This window comes from Microcaecilia unicolor, chromosome 1 (assembly GCF_901765095.1).
Source record: "Microcaecilia unicolor chromosome 1, aMicUni1.1, whole genome shotgun sequence".
NCBI lineage: Eukaryota > Metazoa > Chordata > Amphibia > Gymnophiona > Siphonopidae > Microcaecilia > Microcaecilia unicolor.
In genome coordinates this window covers 415,390,343-415,410,777 of record NC_044031.1, presented here as the reverse complement: position 1 = coordinate 415,410,777, position 20,435 = coordinate 415,390,343, and positions in this window count along the sequence as shown.

Genomic DNA, 20,435 nt, shown 5'->3' with positions numbered 1-20,435 from the left:
TTGATTTTGATAATTATACTTGGCACAAGTGAAGGCTGATTTAAGTACATGGTCTGGATATCCTTGGATGGTAAACTTCTGCAGTACTGTTTTTGCTTCAGCTTTAGAAGTCATTGAATTGCTGCAGATCCTACGGTATCTCAACAATTGTGAAAAAGGTAGACTCTCCTAGAGTTTTTTTTTTTGCCATTTTCCTCAACAACCACTTTGAATTTCAATAAGAAATGTTATGTGCTTATTTAGTGATTATACTTACGTATTACTATTAAACAACATTTAATTATCTTAAGCTATGTTGATGTTACTGATATTTTAGCATTATTACCTAGCAATTTTTGTGCATTAAAATGTTTATGCAAAAACACGGTAAAATAATGTCTTTCAAATAATTAACAATGTGTCAGAATTTTGCAGTCACTGTGAATGCTCAAAGTTCTTACCCCCAGCTTGAACACAGGTTTTCAGTCGCTTTGGGAAGTTCTTAACATCCATGTCCATCGGTCCCTGTGGCAGGCTGTCTCAGATCATCTGCAGCACTTCCTTGAGTTCAGCGATTGTTTGCAGCTTTGGGAGGAGCTTGTGATAGGACTCCAACATTGCACACCAGAAAAAAGTCTACATCACTGTGATGTCATTAACAGTAAACTGGCACCTTATTTTTTCTTTCAAATAATGGTAGTTTTACAGTGAAAATATTTTTGAACACTCCAGGTGTAATTTTGCCATGTTTAAAGACAATCTCATTCCACTAAGCACATAAACGTAGATAGCAACAGCAAATAATGCTGTAAAATTCCACATTGAAATTCCAAGCGGTTGCTGAGAAAACAGCTAAAAACTCTAGGGTCAGGGGTTACTTTTTAATTTTTGCCTCACCCTGTATATAGCCGAGATTGGGAGGCGGGGCTGGTGTTTGGGTGGTGGGGCTAGTTCTGGGCAAGACTTCTACGGTCTGTGTCTTGAAAATGGCAGATACAAATCAAGGTAAGGTATACACAAGAAGTAGCACATATGAGTTTATCTTGTTGGACAGACTAGATGGACCGTGTAGGTCTTTTTCTGCCGTCATCTACTATATATACGAGGTACAAACTATTATCTTCACCAGTAATCAATAATGCCTCTGTAACAATGACATAACATGGTCCCATCACTTGCCCTTTGTTCTGTAACAGCTAAACTGTCTTCTGTACTTAAATATTCCATGAAATAAGGAGATAGAATAATCCAATCTGCTTGTCATATAAACAATCATCTTCAAATTACTGATTGTCAACAATAAACATGGAGACTCATACGGAAATCCTCCCAAATTCTATACTCTACGAACAGTGTGGTATTAGAAAAACATAAACTTAAAGTATTTATTTGGAGCCAAAGATAACCCATTTTAATCCTTAAAAATGTAAAATAAAATGTTTTGTTTTTTACTGTTTTGATTTTGGCAGTTTACTTTTCTAATCGGGTAGGCTGCAGTATCTATTTTCCATTTGTGTCAATATTCTAAGTCTTTTCCAGGGTCTCCTTTCCATTTCTTCCCTCTCTCTTGTCTTCTTCCCTTCCTTCTACATGTCTGTCTGACTCTAGTCTTCCCTTTCATTTTTTCCATTTCTTTTTTCTTTGCCTCTCTACCCAGTTAGGTTTTATCCCTCATTCTCCCCTCCAGTCCTCAGATGCCCACTGTCCCCATCTCTTTCTTCTTCCTCAGCTTCCTACTTCCTCCATTATATCCTCCCTAGTTCCCTGTATCTTTCCTCTACTGTATTCACTTCCTACCAAACCATCAGTTACCTTCCTCTGACTGTCACTGCCTTATTAGCCTTACCTCTCATTCCACTCCTCCTGATATCCAACCCTTTTCTTCTTGTACCTCCACTGAGATTCCTATTGTCTCTCTTTCACTTTCTTCTCAAAATCATTTCTACAATCACTCACCCTGGCTTCTACAGTTTCTTATTCCTTTACACTCTATTTTAATGTCTTCTTATCCCCTTCAGATCCTTCATGCCCACATCTACATCCCTCCATATACTCTTACCCTGCTCTCATTGTCACGATTGTGACTGTTTTCCTTGGCTGTGCTCACCTCGCCCTCTGGTGGCCAGAACCGGTGGCTGCCATAGACTGTCTTGCTGTCTCCCTACACATTCCAGACTTTCTTTCCGGTTCGGTCCAGATATTCTAGCCCTCCAGACTTGGTTTGAAGTTTGGCAGCTAGCCTCACCCTTAGCTGCCTTGAGATTGCTGCAGTTGAACCTCAGCTGCTGATGGGCTTTATTAACCACCTGGAAACTCTCTGCTTGGCCTTTGCAACGCCAAAGGTTGTGGTTGTTGATGTGCTGTTAGGAGCACTTCTGCCTGTTTTGCTTGAGCTTCCCTGATTTACCCTTTTGGCTTCCCTGCTTTTCCCTTTTGGTGCTGTTAGGAGCACTTCTGTCTTGTTGGTGTGCTGTTAGGAGCACTTCTGCCTCGCTTTTGTCTGAGCTTCCCTGCCTTTCCCTTTTAGATTCCCTGCTTTATCCTTTTGGTGCTGTTAGGATCACTTCTGCCTTGCTTTGGTTTGTGCCTGTATGCCTTGTCTTGGTCCCTCCAGTGTTTGTCTGCCTTGTCTGTCTTGTGTTATTTCTCTAGTCCCCTCTGCCTTTACCTTCAGTCCCTGTTTAATCAAGCTTGTTGCAGTATCCTGTCACCTGAGGGAGTACCCTCAGTCCTGAGTCATGATTCCTGGTCCCTGTTTAGTCAAGCTTGCTTTAGAGTCCTATACCCTGTGTGAGTTCCTGTATCCAGTAAGTCCTGCTGGCTGCCCACACCTAGGGGCTCAACCCCTAGGGAACGGCGGTCAAGCGCAGATGAAGTCCTGTTCCAGTCACGCTAGTTCCTGAATCCTGCTTGTGTTTCCTGATTCTGGTTCCTGCTTCACCTGCCTACAAGTCCTGTTGGTCCAGTCCTGGTTGGAGGGTTTTGCCTGCTGCTGCCACTTCTTGTCAGCAGCCCAAGGGCTCACGATTCCAGACTATCCGTGAGAACCTGACACTTATCTCCTTCCTCCATCTCTAAAGACTCTTTCTCCACCCATTCATTTCAAGACTATTCTCCTGTTCTCGCATCCTCCCTCCAGACACCTTCCCTCCTTTCTCCAGTCTCCATCCACTTTTTCCCCTTTGCAAACTTTCCTTCCAAATACTTTTTCTCCCTTTGCACTCACATCTGTCCTCTTTACAGAGGCACTATCATCCTTTACACCCACTCTGTTCTTTCTTCCAGATGTTATTCCCCCTTCTATCTCTCTCTTTCTCTCTGGAGTCTATCCCCCATAGAGTCTTATCATAACCAAAAATGCCACCGAAACTGTCTGAAAGCTTTTAGCTGAAACTGAAACTGCAGTTGAAACTCATCACCTGGTTTTGGCCAAAACTGAAACCAAAAACTCAAGTTTGGTTGTGTCAGGGAGGGCCACTAGTGATTGTCAGAGCTTGCAGTCCACATCCCTCTGCTAAACCTATAGTATCCAAGCCAGAATATAATTTAAATAATGAAAGACCATAGCTTACTTCTAAGCAAAGTAGCCTCCACACACATGGACCACTGCTAATGAAAACTGAAACTAATAGCCACAGTACTTCTACAGTGGTGACTTTGCACCACACTCAGAGTGACAGCTGATGTCATAACCAGTGTGGTATAGTAACTAAGTAAATGTAGTTGCTGTAATTATGTAAACGTTTTGTCACTTTTACTTGTAAAGAAGTACAGGAAACCTTTGTTACTTTTACCAATTTTTATTGCTTTTACTCAGTTACACCTGATGCTTGCATTTAAAAGTAAAAAGTAAAAGCGGAAGCAAGAGATAAATGCTGATTCCCTGGTAAACCAAATGAACAGCAAAACCTGGAACAGGATTTTGCTATTGCAAAACTTGTCATGCAAACAGTGGATCATCTCATCTTAAGTTTTCATCAATAAACAAGCTTTTTAAGATTCTTGTCTCCAGGATTTGAATTTCCGTGGTCAAACATCCCACTCTCACTTATACTTGTGTTTTCCCGTGGGGAGTTCGAATTCTCCGCTTGGCTGCGGGTTCTTGATGAACAGACATATGTCTCTACCACAACAGACAGCTGGCCATCCCATGGAAAATTTTACATTGGGGTGACTATCCACTGGATTGATAGAGTCTTTAGAGAGAAACTCTGCTTCTCTGGCCTTAAGACTGAAAGGTTCCCACAAATTTACCCCCGTTTACAAAGCCGCTCCAGTGGCTGTCGGTGCAATACTGCTGATACAGCCCATTCACTTTGAATGGGTTGTGTTGGCAATGCCGTGCAGCTTTGTAAAGGGGGGGGAGGGGTGCTATTGTTCTTGTTCTTGCATTAGTTCTTGAAGATATTAAAACAGAGTTTGAACAACAGGTAATGATAATGATTCCAACTTTGTGAAAACTTTCTCTGTAATTGGACAGCATGATGATAATGAAGATGAAAATGCAAGTGATGTTATACAGCACGACTTCTAATGCATATGATGATGATAAAGCATTCTTTGCTATATGGAAATCAAGTGTTTCAGACAGAGATTTCCTTGATCAACACCTGCAGATCCTGTCAGAAGACATCAATAGTTTTTCAGTCTGGTTTGATCTAAAGGAACTTTTCAACAGACTGAACATTTCTGCCAGTTCTAGATTAATGACTCACCAGTGAACTCTAATGGGTGACAGTCATTTTCAAAATTTAGGAGTAGATTGAATTGTAGAGCAGTAAAGTTATTGTGATAAAAACATTAAATAGTTGCATTCATTGTAGATGCTGCACTTTTTAATCAGAAAGTTTTATATATATATATATATATATATATATATATTGTTTACTTTCACTTCAGGAATTTTTTTAATGTATTCTTCACTGTACTTTTACTTAAGTATTAAAATATACATTTCTTTTTATTTTTACTGAAGTATTTCGACCTAGTACTTTGAACAACACTGGTCATAACTCTACAGAGGAGAATTCCTAAGGCGCTTATCATTTTTTAAATTTGTAGACTTAGTGCCCCGTTTACTAAGCTGCACTAGAGGCGCGTTAGTGATTTTACCGTGCACTAGCCATTAGCGCACGCTAACTGTGTAGGTGCCCACAATATTCCTATGGGCGCCTACACAGTTAGCGCCTGCTAATTTTGTGCATGCGATAAAAATGCTAGCGGACCTTAGTAAACAGAGCCCTTAAGGCCCTGTTTACTAAGCCACACTAACATTTTTAGCATGCGCTTAAAAATTAGCACATGCTAAAATTAGAGACACCCATAGGAATATATAGGTGTCTCTAGCATTAGCGCATGTCAATTTTTAGCACACGCTAGTGCACCTTAGTAAACAGGGCCCTTAAATTCCTGCTAAAATTTTGTATCAAAATCATTTATTTGGAACACTGTATTTACCAATGTTATATAGTAACTAACTACCCTGTTTACTAAGCCACTCTGCAATGCCAACACAGCCCACCAGAACAACACAAGATCATATTGTTCACACATTGCTCTGACAACCTCTCTAGGAATGTTACCAGGATAATAAAGGACACACCTGTACATAACTGAACATCTGGACGAATTCAAAAATAAGAAACTGATTGTGGCATATAAGAGAACACAATCTTAGGGGTCTTTTTAATAAGCTGCAGCAAAAAAGTGGCCCACGGTACTGTGAGCACACATTTTTGGCACAAGCTGGGCGATTTTTTTTACCGCAGCTGGGAAAAAGGTATTTTTCAATGGGGCAGTAAATGGCCATGCACTAAAATGAAAGGTAACGCGTGGCTGTTTAATGACTTGAGCCCTTACCGCTGGCCTTTGACCTAGTGGTAAGGCTCATGTGCTACTCGTGCAGTAATCATGCAGTGCAAGCGATTGTGCTGATTATCGCTTGGCACCCCCCCCCCCCCCCCGTGGTAGAAAATAGGAAACTATTTTCTACCATGGGAACCAGCAGAAGCCAACTTCGGAATTACCACCGGACGCCCACTGCTTTGTAAAAGAGCCCCTTAGAGACTTATTAGCACTGTCTGCACTTCCAAGCATGAGCAAAGAAGCCACACAGCTACCATTTGGATATTTTAGATGTGGGAACTGTTCACTCTGTGGAGTAAATCCAAGAACTAAAGAATTTACAAACCCACAGACTGGTGTAAGATTTGGCTTAAGACATTTTTCAAACTGTAGGACCACTGGAGGAGTATATGCACCTCTCCACACCAGAAATCTCAGCCGAAATCCAGGCCAAAGTATCAGCCTGCCTGTCTGACATTGCTGCCTGGATGTCTCAGCGCCATCTGAAACTAAACATGACCAAGCCTGAGGTTCTTATCTTTTCCCCTAAACCAACCCCTCCTCTTCCCCCATTCTCTATCTCTGTGGATAACACTCTCATCCTTCCTGTCTTATCAGCTCGTAACCTTGGGGTCATCTTCGACTCCTCCCTCTCCTTCTCTGCACATATTCAGCAGACTGCTAAAACCTGTCATTTCTTTCTCTATAATATCACCAAAATTCGCCCTTTTCTTTCTGAGCACACTACCAGAACCCTTATCCACACTCTTATCACTTCTCGCTTAGACTATTGCAACTTGCTTCTCACAGGTCTCCCACTTAGCCATCTCTCTCCTCTTCAATCTGTTCAAAATTCTGCTGCACAACTAATATTCTGCCAGTGTCGTTATGCTCATATTAGCCCGCTCCTCAAGTCACTTCATTGGCTTCCTATCCATTTCTGCATACAGTTCAAACTCCTCTTATTGACTTATAAGTGCATCCACACTGCAGCTCCTCAATACCTCTCCACTCTCATCTCTCCCTACACTCCTCCCCGGGAACTCTGTTCACTGGGTAAATCTCTCTTATCTGCACCCTTCTCTTCCACCACTAACTCCAGACTCAATTTCTTTTATCTTGCTGCACCATATGCCTGGAATAGACTTCCTGAGCCAGTACGTCAAGCTCCATCTCTGGCCGTCTTCAAATCTAAGCTAAAAGCCCCCCCTTTTGATGCTGCTTTTAACTCCTAACCCTTATTCACTTGTTCAGAACCCTTATTTTATCATCCTCACTTTAATATTCCCTTATCTCTTGTTTGTCCTGTTTGTCTGTCCTAATTAGATTGTAAGCTCTGTCGAGCAGGGACTGTCTCTTCATGTTCAAGTGTACAGCGCTGCGCACGTCTAGTAGCGCTACAGAAATGATAAGTAGTATATGCAGCAATTTGCCCATGTGACCTGTTGTACATTGGTAAGACGAAAAGACAATTTAGTAAAAGACTAACAGTATACAAAAGTGCCATTAAGAGAAGAGCAAGAGTTAAGCCCCTGGTGTCCCACCCATTAGTGAAGAATCACTCCTTTGAGGACTGCAGATGTTTGATTTCATCCAGACTCAGGATTTCTTGGAGAGGGGGAGACAGAGAGGATTCTACTGAGATTTGTACATGATCGATCTTTAGGTTAAATACTGTCTCTCTTCATGGTCTTAACCAGGAGTTAGACCTCTCAGTTTTTCTGTAACCTACTTGTTTTTTATTGTCTGATTCCCTCTGATATTTGAACAGCAAGAAACATCACCAAGGTACTATTTTAGCAGTATGAACATTTTATTTAAACAAGACAGCTCCAATTAACTCTATTCACCTCTTAGGGGGCTATATTTTAGTGATTTTGTGATGACTTCAAATATGGTTAAATTTTATATGGTCTGATAGGGAAAACAATGCCCTTCATTAAAGGAGGAATAGCCTAGTGGTTAGTGTAGTGGACTTTGATCCTGGGGAACTGAGTTCGATTCCCACTGCAGCTCCTTGTGACTCTGGGCAAGCCACTTAACCCTCCATTGCCCCTGGTACAAAATAAGTACCTGAATATATGTAAACTGCTTTGAATGTAGTTGCAAAAACCTCAGAAAGGTGGTATATCAAGTCCCATTTCCCTTTCAGGCTGGATTCTATATATCATGCCTAGTGTTCTGTGCCTAAATCTAAGCATATTCCATAACAGTTATAGAATATAGCCCAGTCTGCATAAATCTATGTGCAGGGATTTACACCACATTTTCATTGGTGTAAATGGACGCACATTGTTCTAGGTGCTGGGCTATCAACCAAGCATATTCTATATAACATGCATAAATCTTATAGAATACACTTATGCAAAAATGGTTTCTGCGCAGATTTTTCAGGTGCCTTATATAGAATCTCTCCCTTTTGTGGCCATTTTTAAGTTGCAGCCACCATTTTGTTTTGGCAATTTTTAATAGTTTTTAAAATTGTAGGTAATCACATATCTAAATAAAGGAAAGTATGCCCTTCATGATAATCTATTAAAAAAAAAATGAAAACAAGGCTTATTTTATGTTTTATTTATGTTTTTATGTCACAACAGCCATTTTATTTTAACAATTTTTTTCATGTCACCAAATTTTAAATTTTTTAATGGGATGTGAAAGAGAATGTTGTGCCCTTCATTTGAGGATATGTTTTATCTTGGATCCAGTATCTTGGATTGCTGGTTTTAATGGGAATCTAAATGAATTTTTTAGGATTTTTAGACATTTTTCAGTGGTTTACTGCCTGTTTCTGACATTTGTTTCGTTTTTATTGTTTTTTATTTTATTTTTGAAGTATTTTTATGCCTTACTTTTTCAGAGGATGTATGCGAAGGTCATGTGACCTCACAAATGCTTAAATGCAATAGTTTCACTGACAGTCCATGATGCCCATGTAGGAATCCCCTTTTGGAGTCAGGAGGTCCTGGTAAGTCATTTTAGGAGTATTTCCTTGGTTAAATAGTACCATAATTTTGAGCTCTACTTTTTGACTGTATTCCTTTTTACTATCCACAGCAATGCTTTATGGTGATGTATTTCACTGACATCACAAGGTATATAGAATAAGTCTCTGTATAATTTGTATGTTTTTTGTGCATTTCTTTTAAGGTTTACCTTGTTTTACATATGACAATTTTAAATATTTCGTATTTATTTATGGAATTTATTATTTATTTATTCTTAGAGCTTTTTATGCTTTGTCCATAGCCTAATGTATTAAGTTATGTAACTTGTTAGTGAGACTTTAATAAAGATTTTCATGATTCCTTCCACTTTGACCATATCTGCCTCCACAATTTCCTTTTCATATGATCTTTAAGGGGCCCTTTTACTAAGCTATGGTAGGGCTAGCTCATGGGTAGCAAGTGCTAAATTGACAGTACCGAAGGGATAACATGGGCGCCCAGCGGAAATCTGAAGTTGGCGCATGCTGTTTCCCCATGGTATAAAATATTTTTCTATTTTCTACCATGGGGGCATTCCCAGTGGTAATTGACAGCATGGCTACATTGACATGTATGTGCTGATTGATTACCGCATGAGTAGAGTGTGAGTCCTTACTGCCAAGTAAATGCGTGGTGGTAAGGGCTCAAGCTGTACATAACCACACGCTACTTTTGATATTAGCGCATGGCCATTTACCGCCCCATTAGAAAAAGGCCTTTCTACCTGTTGTGGTAAAATTGGCCCAGTGCATGCTAATTTCACACGTCCTAACTAGTGCAGGCCACTTTTTACTGCAGCTTAGTAAAAGGGCCCCAATGGTAGTGTAATAGAGAGTAGCCCTTTGTCATCAAATTCTCCTGAGCAAACTTGTCTATGGAAACAACCAGATACTCCACCTACATGAAATGGGCTCAGTTTCTCACAAACATCTGACCCAGCCCTAACCCTCTTAATGATTCTTTGCCACATGCCTAGGTTTGTTGGGAACTTGGAGCCAGCCTATCTTGCTGCTGAGTTGGTCCTCTTCTGGGAATTTCCAACTAAAGTTACTGCTGCATTAACCTACAGCTGCCTTAGGTTCATCCCACCAGTGTTGTGGCCACTTTACCCCTCACCTGACGGCTTGAAGTCTTCCTCTCAATATTGGTACTGTTTTACCCCTTCACACCTGCTTTGTTGTGTTCCTGCCAAGATTGATGCTGATTTGCTCTTTTCCCAGATTTTTGGGGTGTTAATTCTTCTGCTTGTACTGCTTTACCCTTCTTGTGATTGCCAGGAGTCTGCATGCCACTGTTAGTATCCTTTGCCCCTCTTTTGATGTCATTACATCTTTGTGCCACTCTTAATGTCTTGCAGTGATGTTGCCTCTATTACAGATGTCTTACAGCAAGTTGTATTGAAAATGGATGGAAAACTCTGTTACAAGAAATAATTTACTTGGGGATAGCTAGAGCACTCACTAATGTTTCTCCACCACTTACCTATAAGGTAAGAATGATTTACAATTGCAAGAATAAAAGGAATTAAGTGTATTTATTGGATTGCATTAACCTGCATTACCAGGTTTAAAGAACAAGAACACTATATATTTAGATTCAAAAGGTTTATTAAGTTACAATATGATTAATGCAATCATATAAGCGAGAGATAGTTCTTTTAAGAGATCTTTACAGATAATCTGTGCTTAAGTAAAGTAGCCAGTTTAAAAGTTAAGGTTACAGTTTAACTTACAGGAGTCTTTGTTACTGAGCATGCTGTGATCCAGCTGATTGATGAGCACATGTTCAAGAGCAAGGCGTCTGCAGAGATGGATCTGGATTGCAGCTGAAGTGAAGAATCTGTTTCTTGGGGAAACAGCTTTTGCTTTTATACTCTTAGTTTGCAGGGAAGAATGAGTGCATATCCTGTGTGCATTTTCTTCCTGGTTTTTGCACACGACCCGGAGTAGCTGCAAAGCATTGTGGTATTTTGGTCTCATGTCTTATGACATCACAAGACTTGCTGTCTGGATTTTGCTGACAAATGGTTTATTGTAGTGCAGGGCTTCCTGCTTGATTCTCTGTGAGATACTCCTCTGATAAGATTTGTCTGGGACAGCCAGCAGGTGTCTTTTGTCCTTAGTAGCTGGATTTTACACCTTTCCCGCCTGCCTGTCTCCTTGCCTCTACTGGTTACCTTTGATATTTGTTGTGTTGATCAGCCAGGCTTTTTGATCAGAGGAAGAGAGTCAATTTAAAACCTTGAGGCACTCTCTTACTTGAGAAGTCTTTTGTTAAAGAGGGAGAAAAGGGGGAGGTGAGGTCCTTGCAGAAGTACCTTTTGTCTTTTAAATGTTCCCAAAGGGAGGGGGAGAGGAGCTTGGAGTGAAAGACAGTTTCTGCTGCAGTTTCAATATGTTTTTAAAGCTGTACAAATATATTGGTGTATATATACCCTGTTTCCCCGAAAATAAGACATCCCCTGAAAGTAAGACCTAGTAGAGGTTTTGCTGAATTGCTAAATATAAGGCCTCCCCCGAAAGTAAGACCTAGCAAAGTTTTTGTTTGGCCCCGATGGGACATGGACACAGAAACCTTAATTTTTTTTGCTGCAACCCAAAGACGAAATAACATAAAAGAAATGCAAGAAACAAGACTGAGGTGGAAAATCTTTCGTCCAGCGGACTCCTACCATCCTCCTTCACGCTTTTGTGAAGATCAACTACCGGTAAGTGAGCCCGGAAAGAAAAGAAACATCCCCCTTGCAGAAATAATAAAAGAAAAGAAAATGAGTAACTGAGCCCTTTCGGCGCTGCTCCATCGGCCAAGGGCTAAGTCAGACTAGAAGGATGGAAAGTGTTGCGAATGTACAGGAGGAGCGCATAAAGCACCACCAACGGGGAACGGAGCTACCGTAGAATTTTTTTTTAACGTTTGTAATACGGTAGGGATGATCCTGTGCCCTAAGCCCTCTCACAACCTCCCGAGACCCCCAGCCAGAGCAGCCCGGCCCCACATTCCATTACTTTCCCTAGTTCATACCCCTCCTCCATTCCCAGCCCGGCCAGGGCGGCTCTGCTCCGCTCGAGTCCTGCGGTCACTGCGGGCAGATAGGCAAGCCACGGCCTACTCCTGCAGGATACCGCCCCCCACTTCAATACTGTTCCCGACCGCCACAGTCCCCCTACTATTCCCGAATAAGACATCCCCTGAAAATAAGACCTAGCGCATCTTTGGGAGCAAAAATGAATATAAGACACTGTCTTATTTTCGGGGAAATACGGTATGTATCTGATCCAACACAACATCATGCTACACATTTAATTCTGATGATTAAACTCGTATCACGCTACAACTCTAGTTTTGTATTGTAAAATTGCTTGCCCTGTTGACTTTAAAAGGAATAAATGCAAAAATGGCAAAAAATGATTCAGTATCCAAAGACAAACTGGATGGATTCTGGAAATTAAAAAACCAAACTGAAAGTATTTGTCACACACATCCTTGCAAGAAAGAGAAAGCCAAGATGCTAGAAGAGATGTCTGATGGGAGCAGTGAGACTGACTGAGTAGCTTGTGATTGTGAGCCCAACAGATACATAAGTACATAAGTAGTGCCATACTGGGAAAGACCAAAGGTCCATCTAGCCCAGCATCCTGTCACCGACAGTGGCCAATCCAGGTCAAGGGCACCTGGCACGCTCCCCAAACGTAAAAACATTCCAGACAAGTTATACCTAAAAATGCGGAATTTTTCCAAGTCCATTTAATAGCGGTCTATGGACTTGTCCTTTAGGAATCTATCTAACCCCTTTTTAAACTCCGTCAAGCTAACCTCCCGTACCACGTTCTCCGGCAACGAATTCCAGAGTCTAATTACACGTTGGGTGAAGAAAAATTTTCTCCGATTCGTTTTAAATTTACCACACTGTAGCTTCAACTCATGCCCTCTAGTCCTAGTATTTTTGGATAGCGTGAACAGTCGCTTCACATCCACCCGATCCATTCCACTCATTATTTTATACACTTCTATCATATCTCCCCTCAGCCGTCTCTTCTCCAAGCTGAAAAGCCCTAGCCTTCTCAGCCTCTCTTCATAGGAAAGTTGTCCCATCCCCACTATCATTTTCGTCGCCCTTCGCTGTACCTTTTCCAATTCTACTATATCTTTTTTGAGATACGGAGACCAGTACTGAACACAATACTCCAGGTGCGGTCGCACCATGGAGCGATACAACGGCATTATAACATCCGCACACCTGGACTCCATACCCTTCCTAATAACACCCAACATTCTATTCGCTTTCCTAGCCGCAGCAGCACACTGAGCAGAAGGTTTCAGCGTATCATCGACGACGACACCCAGATCCCTTTCTTGATCCGTAACTCCTAACGCGGAACCTTGCAAGACGTAGCTATAATTCGGGTTCCTCTTACCCACATGCATCACTTTGCACTTGTCAACATTGAACTTCATCTGCCACTTGCACGCCCATTCTCCCAGTCTCGCAAGGTCCTCCTGTAATCGTTCACATTCCTCCTGCGACTTGACGACCCTGAATAATTTTGTGTCATCGGCGAATTTAATTACCTCACTAGTTATTCCCATCTCTAGGTCATTTATAAATACATTAAAAAGCAACGGACCCAGCACAGACCCCTGCGGGACCCCACTAACTACCCTCCTCCACTGAGAATACTGGCCACGCAATCCTACTCTCTGCTTCCTATCTTTCAACCAGTTCTTAATCCATAATAATACCCTACCTCCGATTCCATGACTCTGCAATTTCTTCAGGAGTCTTTCGTGCGGCACTTTGTCAAACGCCTTCTGAAAATCCAGATATACAATGTCAACCGGCTCCCCATTGTCCACATGTTTGCTTACCCCCTCAAAAAAATGCATTAGATTGGTGAGGCAAGACTTCCCTTCACTAAATCCGTGCTGACTTTGTCTCATCAGTCCATGTTTTGTATATGCTCTGCAGGAAAAAAACCAGAGGACAACTCTGGAACTGCTTTATATATTAAGGTAAGGGGTTTAAAAAAAGAAGTCCTGCTTAATGAGGAGTCCATGGGAAGAGACTAGAGGGAAGACAGGAGTACAGTAAAGAATGTGACACAGGACTTCAGGTGCACATTTCTGAAGGAGTTGGAGAGGGTAAATGGTGGCTTCAATCTGATAATAATGCAGTTCTGAAGCTTCTAAAGGCATATAGTGATTCTTTAGCCTTTAGAAGCTTCAGAACTGCATTATTATTTTACCACTTCTTTCTACTTCTCTTATATAGTAAGAGAAGTAGAAAGAAGTGGTAAAATACCATTACATGACCTAATTTGGTAGAGTGTAATAGGGCCAGAGATATGACTCTCATGTTCCTCAGGAAGATGGAAACCCTGTAGTAAAAGTGAGGGCATGGCAGTAATTCATCACAAGTGTAGTAGGATAGGATGTGGATGAAATAAATGTAATGTTTTATGCATTCTGGAAGTAATAATAAACATCATGTCCATATTGCTTTCTCAGTTCCTCACCTCAGTATATGAACTGATAGAAGATAGGACCCCTTTTACCAAGCTGCAGCAAATGGGACCAAGCGATTGCATCGCGTGCCAAGGCCCCCTTTTACTGCAGCTGGTAAAAGGGAAGTCTCACTTTCCTACAGGAAATGGTTGAGCCGCAAGTAAAGCACTTGCCGCGTGGCCATTTTGTGGGTGAGCACTTACCGCCACTCACTGAGGTAGTGGTAAGGGCTTCCGTGTTAACCCGGCGGTAACCGGCAGCACGCGGCTCTGCCCGTTTACCGCCGGGTACACTTCAGCGCTACAAATAAAGTTTTGTAGCACCGGAAATGATGGGGTGCTAGGGGTGGGAAGTTCCACTGGGCTGCTGTGGTAGCCCGGTAGTACTTCCTGTATAGCAAGTGCTAAGCCAATGTTGGGCTTACCGCTGCTTTGTAAAAGGAGCCCATAGTTTGTAATTGGAATGTTTTAACTGTTGTGCTTGCAGGAATGTTATTATTATTATTAGTAGTAGTAGTTATACCAAGCATTACTCGAATAACAACAGATTTATAATAAGAACATATAACTAAACAAAAGCAATTAATTTATAATAGCAAATAACTATTTACAAGAATGAAATGTTGAACATAGAAGAAATGTTTTTAATAAAAGTTCTTTGAAGAAAAAAATACACACTAATCAGAGATTAGTTGGAACAAACACACACTTCCCTAAAACCAGAATAAGGGCTCCTATTTATACCCTAATGGGAGTGACTATAGAGCTTGACTTGCAAGTCTCTGGCTCCCAGAAACAGCTGAAACTACTTGATGGCAGTAGTCACAAACTGAATTGGTTTGGGCATATTCCAACGTGGATCAGTAAGTGAAATGAAGAGTTACAGAGTCTAAAGAGCCTATAGAGGCTAAGGTAAAAGGTCTTGGAGAATGCCCCTTTTATATAACTTGTGCCACCAAAAATGGCTCCAAGGATCTGATAGCTTTGCAGATGATTGTCACAGTTGTCATCGGCGATGTCCATGCCTTGCTCACACGGGCACTCGTCGGTACCCTGTTCCTCCTTCTAAACCTTCTAAAATTACCTGCAGTTCCAGTCGGTGACCTGTGGGGTCACTGTAGAGTGGTGGTGGCCAAGCTGGTGATGTCATCAGCACTGAGCACTTCTTAAGCTGGTTTCTGAGAGTGCTCAGTTTCTGCTGGCAATTATCCTTGATGGGGCCCAGGCCTGCCTGGGCTCTGCTAGTTCCTACTACTGTTTCTTTGCAAGGCCGTGGCCTGAAGCTTTGCCTACAGCTTTCTCCTTATGCTATGTTCCAGTAGAAGTCTGCTTCCAAGCCAAGGAGTCCTAAAGCTTGGTCTATAGCTTTCACCTTATGCTGTGTTCCAGTGGAAGTCTGCCTCCAAGCCAGGGAGTCCTGAGGAGTAAAACTTTGCCTTACAGCTTTCACCTTTGCTTGAGTCCCGTGAAGCCTGCTGCCAGGCCTCTGAGTCCAGAGCCTCCCATGCCTCAGCTGAGATTCCAGTCGCCCACCATGAGTCCTTGGTTGATGTATGCAGCAAGTGGCTTTGTGCTGTGCTTGGGACTGTGTGAGCTGGATGAGGAGAGTGCTGCGGGTGCAGCGGCTGATGCCACTTCTCGAGGTATCTCTGGACAAGGTAGCGGTGCTTGCAGCATGGAGGGGTCCGCGTGGGCTGATCCTGACCCTTGGGTGCTGTGCAGGGCTGTTGAGTCTTCTGCCTTGAGAGCATCCGGCTCAGGCACCTCAGTGACTGTTTGCTTGTTTTAGGTGTCATCCCTAGTGTTCTGTGAGTGGAGTGACTCGCTCTGGCCTCTACCTGCGGTGCAGGTCCTTGAGAGACCCTTTCTTTTCCCTTTGTTTTGTTTCTGGTCCACTCTGGTTTTGAGGGAGCTTGCCGTGGTTGTTCAGCAGCTCAGGGCTGTTTGAACAGTTAACCAAATCTGTCACTTTTTCATATGTGCATCTTGCCTGTAAGAGGGACATGGAAGAGAGTGTCTTTACATAGAATTTTTAAAATTATGGATGAAAGGTTCAGGCAAGGGAGCTGGTTTTGGGTACATTGGTGACTGGGGACGTATCTGAAAGGATAAGGATCTTTACAAATGAGATGTTTTTGTTTATCATTTATTAGTTTTTTCTATACTGATATTAATTGCACAGCAAGCCAAATCGGTTTACAACAGGGGCGTAGCCAGCCTTCCGTGGGGGAGGGGTCCAGAGCCCGGGGGGAGGGGACACATTTTAGCCCTCCCCCCGGCGTTGCCCCCACGCCGACATTGCCGCCCCCTCCCACCGCGAACCCGCCGCCGCTGCAGCCTACCTTTATTTTTGCTGGCGGGGGATCCCACTCCCCGCCAGCCGACGTCTTCTTCTCAGTCGCTTCCTGCTCTTCAATTTGTTTGCTGACGTCCTGCACGTTGTACGTGCAGGACGTCAGACTCAGAGAACAGAACTGTTCTCTGAGTCTGACGTCCTGCACGTACAATTATGTGCAGGACGTCAGCAAACAAATTGAAGAGCAGGAAGGACTGAGAAGACGTCAGCTGGCGGGGAGTGGGATCCCCCGCCAGCAAAAGTAAAGGTAGGCTGCAGCGGCGGCGGGTTCCCTGGCCCCCTCAGGCCCCATGTAGCTACGCCACTGGTTTACAATATATAAAAACAAGCAACATAAAAGAACACCATTAAAATAAAGGAAAGAGCAAAACACATATTTTAAAACAAGAAAACAGAAATAATTCATAACTACAATTCTAAAATAATATAAGACTTAACATAAGACAACGATCATTCTTAACAACACTCACAGCCCTTTGGCGGACCGGCTATAGTATCTTCCACTGCGGAATCTGGTGGAACAGAGAGGGAGAAGACTCAAGAAGTCTAACTGAAAAAAAGTGTGTTTTCAAAGCAATGCGAAATAAAGTATATGACTTTCCAACCGGATATGCTGGGGAAGTGAGTTCCGTAAAGCAGGAGAAAGGAAATAAAAAGCAGAGTTATGTGTAGATTCCCCATCTAGCTCTTGATGGAGGTGGAAAAACTAACCTATTATCAGTCAAAGATGGAAGAGTGCGAGCTGGGGTATAAAGAATAGTTAGAAAAGCTAAATAAGAAGGAATAGTGGTCTGCAAAGTTTTGTATGTCAGAGTAAGAACTTTATCCTATATTCTATTGGAAGCCAGTGAAGGCGTTGAAGAAGTGGGGTAGCCCTATCATATCTGGAGGCTCTGCAAATAATGTGGTCTGCCATATTTTGTAGTGTCTGAAGTCTTTTAATGTTTGCTTTAGTGATACCTGCAAAACTATATTACAGTAGGCATATCAGGCACTGACATATGCATAAAAAAAATCACACAAACAATCTTGGCCAATCTAATTCCTAATTGATATGGCGTAAGAAAAAGAAACCTATTTTCATGACATTAGAAACCTGAGATCCAAAGGAAAGGGCAGAATCAATGATAATTCCTAAATATTTAAATGTGGATACTGGAACAATTTGCTTATCAAACAGGAATTGATTCAGAGAAGGCGGAGGTAGAGAAACTGAAATCCAAATGACTATGGTTTTGTCTCGGTTAAGGACTAAAAGTTATTCTAGAAGCCAATTGGCCACTTCCCCGAGACTCTGGTTTGTCTTTGAAGTCTCAGGTTGGTTCTTTGTGAAATAGTAACATAATAGTAACATAGTAGATGACGGCAGAAAAAGACCTGCACGGTCCATCCAGTCTGCCCAACAAGACAAACTCATATGTGCTAGTTTTTGTGTATATCTTACCTTGATTTGTAACTGTCATTTTCAGGGCACAGACCGTACAAGTCTGCCCAGCACTATCCCCGCCTCCCAACCACCAGCCCCGCCTCCCACCACCGGCTCTGGCACAGACCGTATAAGTCTGGCCCAGCACTATCCCTGCCTCCCACCACCGGCTCTGGCACAGACCGTATAAGTCTGGCCAGCACTATCCCCGCCTCCCAACCACCAGCCCTGCCTCCCACCACCAGCTCTGCCACCCAATCTCGGCTAAGCTCTTATATTATATATGCTAACTAGGGAATAGAGCAATGGTTCCCAAACCTGTCCTGGGGGAACCTCAGCCAGGCAAGTTTTCAGGATATCTCCAATGAATATTCATGAGTTAGATTTGAATGCACTGCCTCCACTGCATGAAACCTGACTTGGGTTCACCCAGGAGAGGTTTGGGAACCACTGGAATAGAAAAAAAAACAACTTTTATCTTGTAGCTTGTTGAACTTTTGAAACCAGTAAAAGCACTGAATTACATTTGTAATGGAAGACTACTGTAATGTATTGGCTGGAACGTCTGAAGATGTGCGGAAATGTCAAACGAAGACATATGGGAAGGTAGAAAAGAACAAAAACAAAACAAAAACAGGCACCCACATGAACGTATATGGAAAACAGTAGGGACAACTGAAAGGATAAACAAAAATATGGCCACTGTGTGGTAAAAAGGAGAGGTAAGGACCTTGACCAAACCTCTATTGTTTGTCCAACAAAACCCAACAAAACAGTCCTTTGTGATATATCCAACAGGTGGAATCTAAAGACTCACAGATAAGTCTTTAATGATATATCCAATAATAGATTGTAGGGTACCAAAGACTCAATTCTTTTCTCAGGAAAGCATTGCGTTTTTGTTTTGTTGGAGGCATTTTCGTACAGAGCATGCACCCCACCTTGAAAGAACGGCAAGAAAGTTCTTGACACCTGGAGAAGAACATGACTTCTCGGAGCCTGGTTTCCACTCAAAGTTCCTGGAGTCACACATATATACTCCCCTGGAGCTGAGTCAATACCACTGATTCCTGTTGTCAAGTTTCCTGTTGCTGACACATGCACTGTAACAGCAGAACAAGTATCTTGCATGAGCACGTCTTTATTCTGCCCTGTGTGCTTGCTAAGTGATTTTCTATACATTATTTGCATTCCTAATCATTTATCATAGTGGGCAGCTAGTTCTATAGAGATCAGGTCCAATCTTCCGGTAGGTAATTTGTACATAAATTTTTTTTTTGCGATTTATTTTAATGTGAATTTTCAGTGCTGTGAAAGGTGTCAGAATACTGCCATTGGAAAACAAAATCTTCTATTTGTTAGTGGTCATGTGAGTTTTACCTACTGTGCCACTAAATTCCCTCAGTTCTATTTTAAGCAATCACCTCCAGGGGTCAGAGAGCAGGCCATTTATGTTCCCTGTTCAGTCAAGCTTTGATCTTTCTGTCAAATCTGCCAGCAAATATGATGATGACTTTAGTGGTCGGGTCACCAGCTCACTGGAAACTGAACTAAGAATTCCACTTCAATTAACAGACTGCTCTTCAAATGGCCAGATCGCTTTCTCACTGTCAGAATCAGCTAGGTGGGATATAGGGATGAAACAGTGAAAGGCTCTGCATTCTTTGTGTGGAACTGCAGATCTTTTAATGAACCCATGTGGTTTTATTCAGTAAAGATTACTCTTTTAGGCACAGAATGAAAATGTTTTCCCATTCTGCTTGCCCCTTTTGCCATCTATTAAGATGTTTTAATGTGTAGAGTCCTCTTCTGATAATAATTACTTATTTTATTTATTGAGTAGAATTTAATATACCTCCTTTCTTTAACATCAAAGTGGTTTACAAAGAAGTAAAAAAAAAGAACACTGGTCAATTACAAATTAATAAATAAATGCACAACAAACAACAGATCACAAGAGGAAGGGGATTATTATGTAACAACAACAACAAATCCAAAAGACTCAAATTTGGCAGAGATACTCAAGGAGATGTCCTTGGCCATTTCAACTTTCTTCTGATAATGTTTCTAACGGGGCCAGTCTTCTTGTCACGTTCCTCATGAAGGATGATAAGATTAAAGTTATGAAAGCTTATTTTCAGATTTACAGTGGTTAAATACGATTTGATTTTCCTGTTGTTTGCCAAACTATTTTGGTTAGGAGAAAGGTGTTCCTACAGCTGGTGCCTCATGTCATGGTTGCAGGCGCAACTTTCTTTCTCAAATGTTTGTTTACCTTTTAGGGGACCAAATATTTTCTTGTAGAGATGACATTTAGAAAACTTAGACTACTTTATTTTATA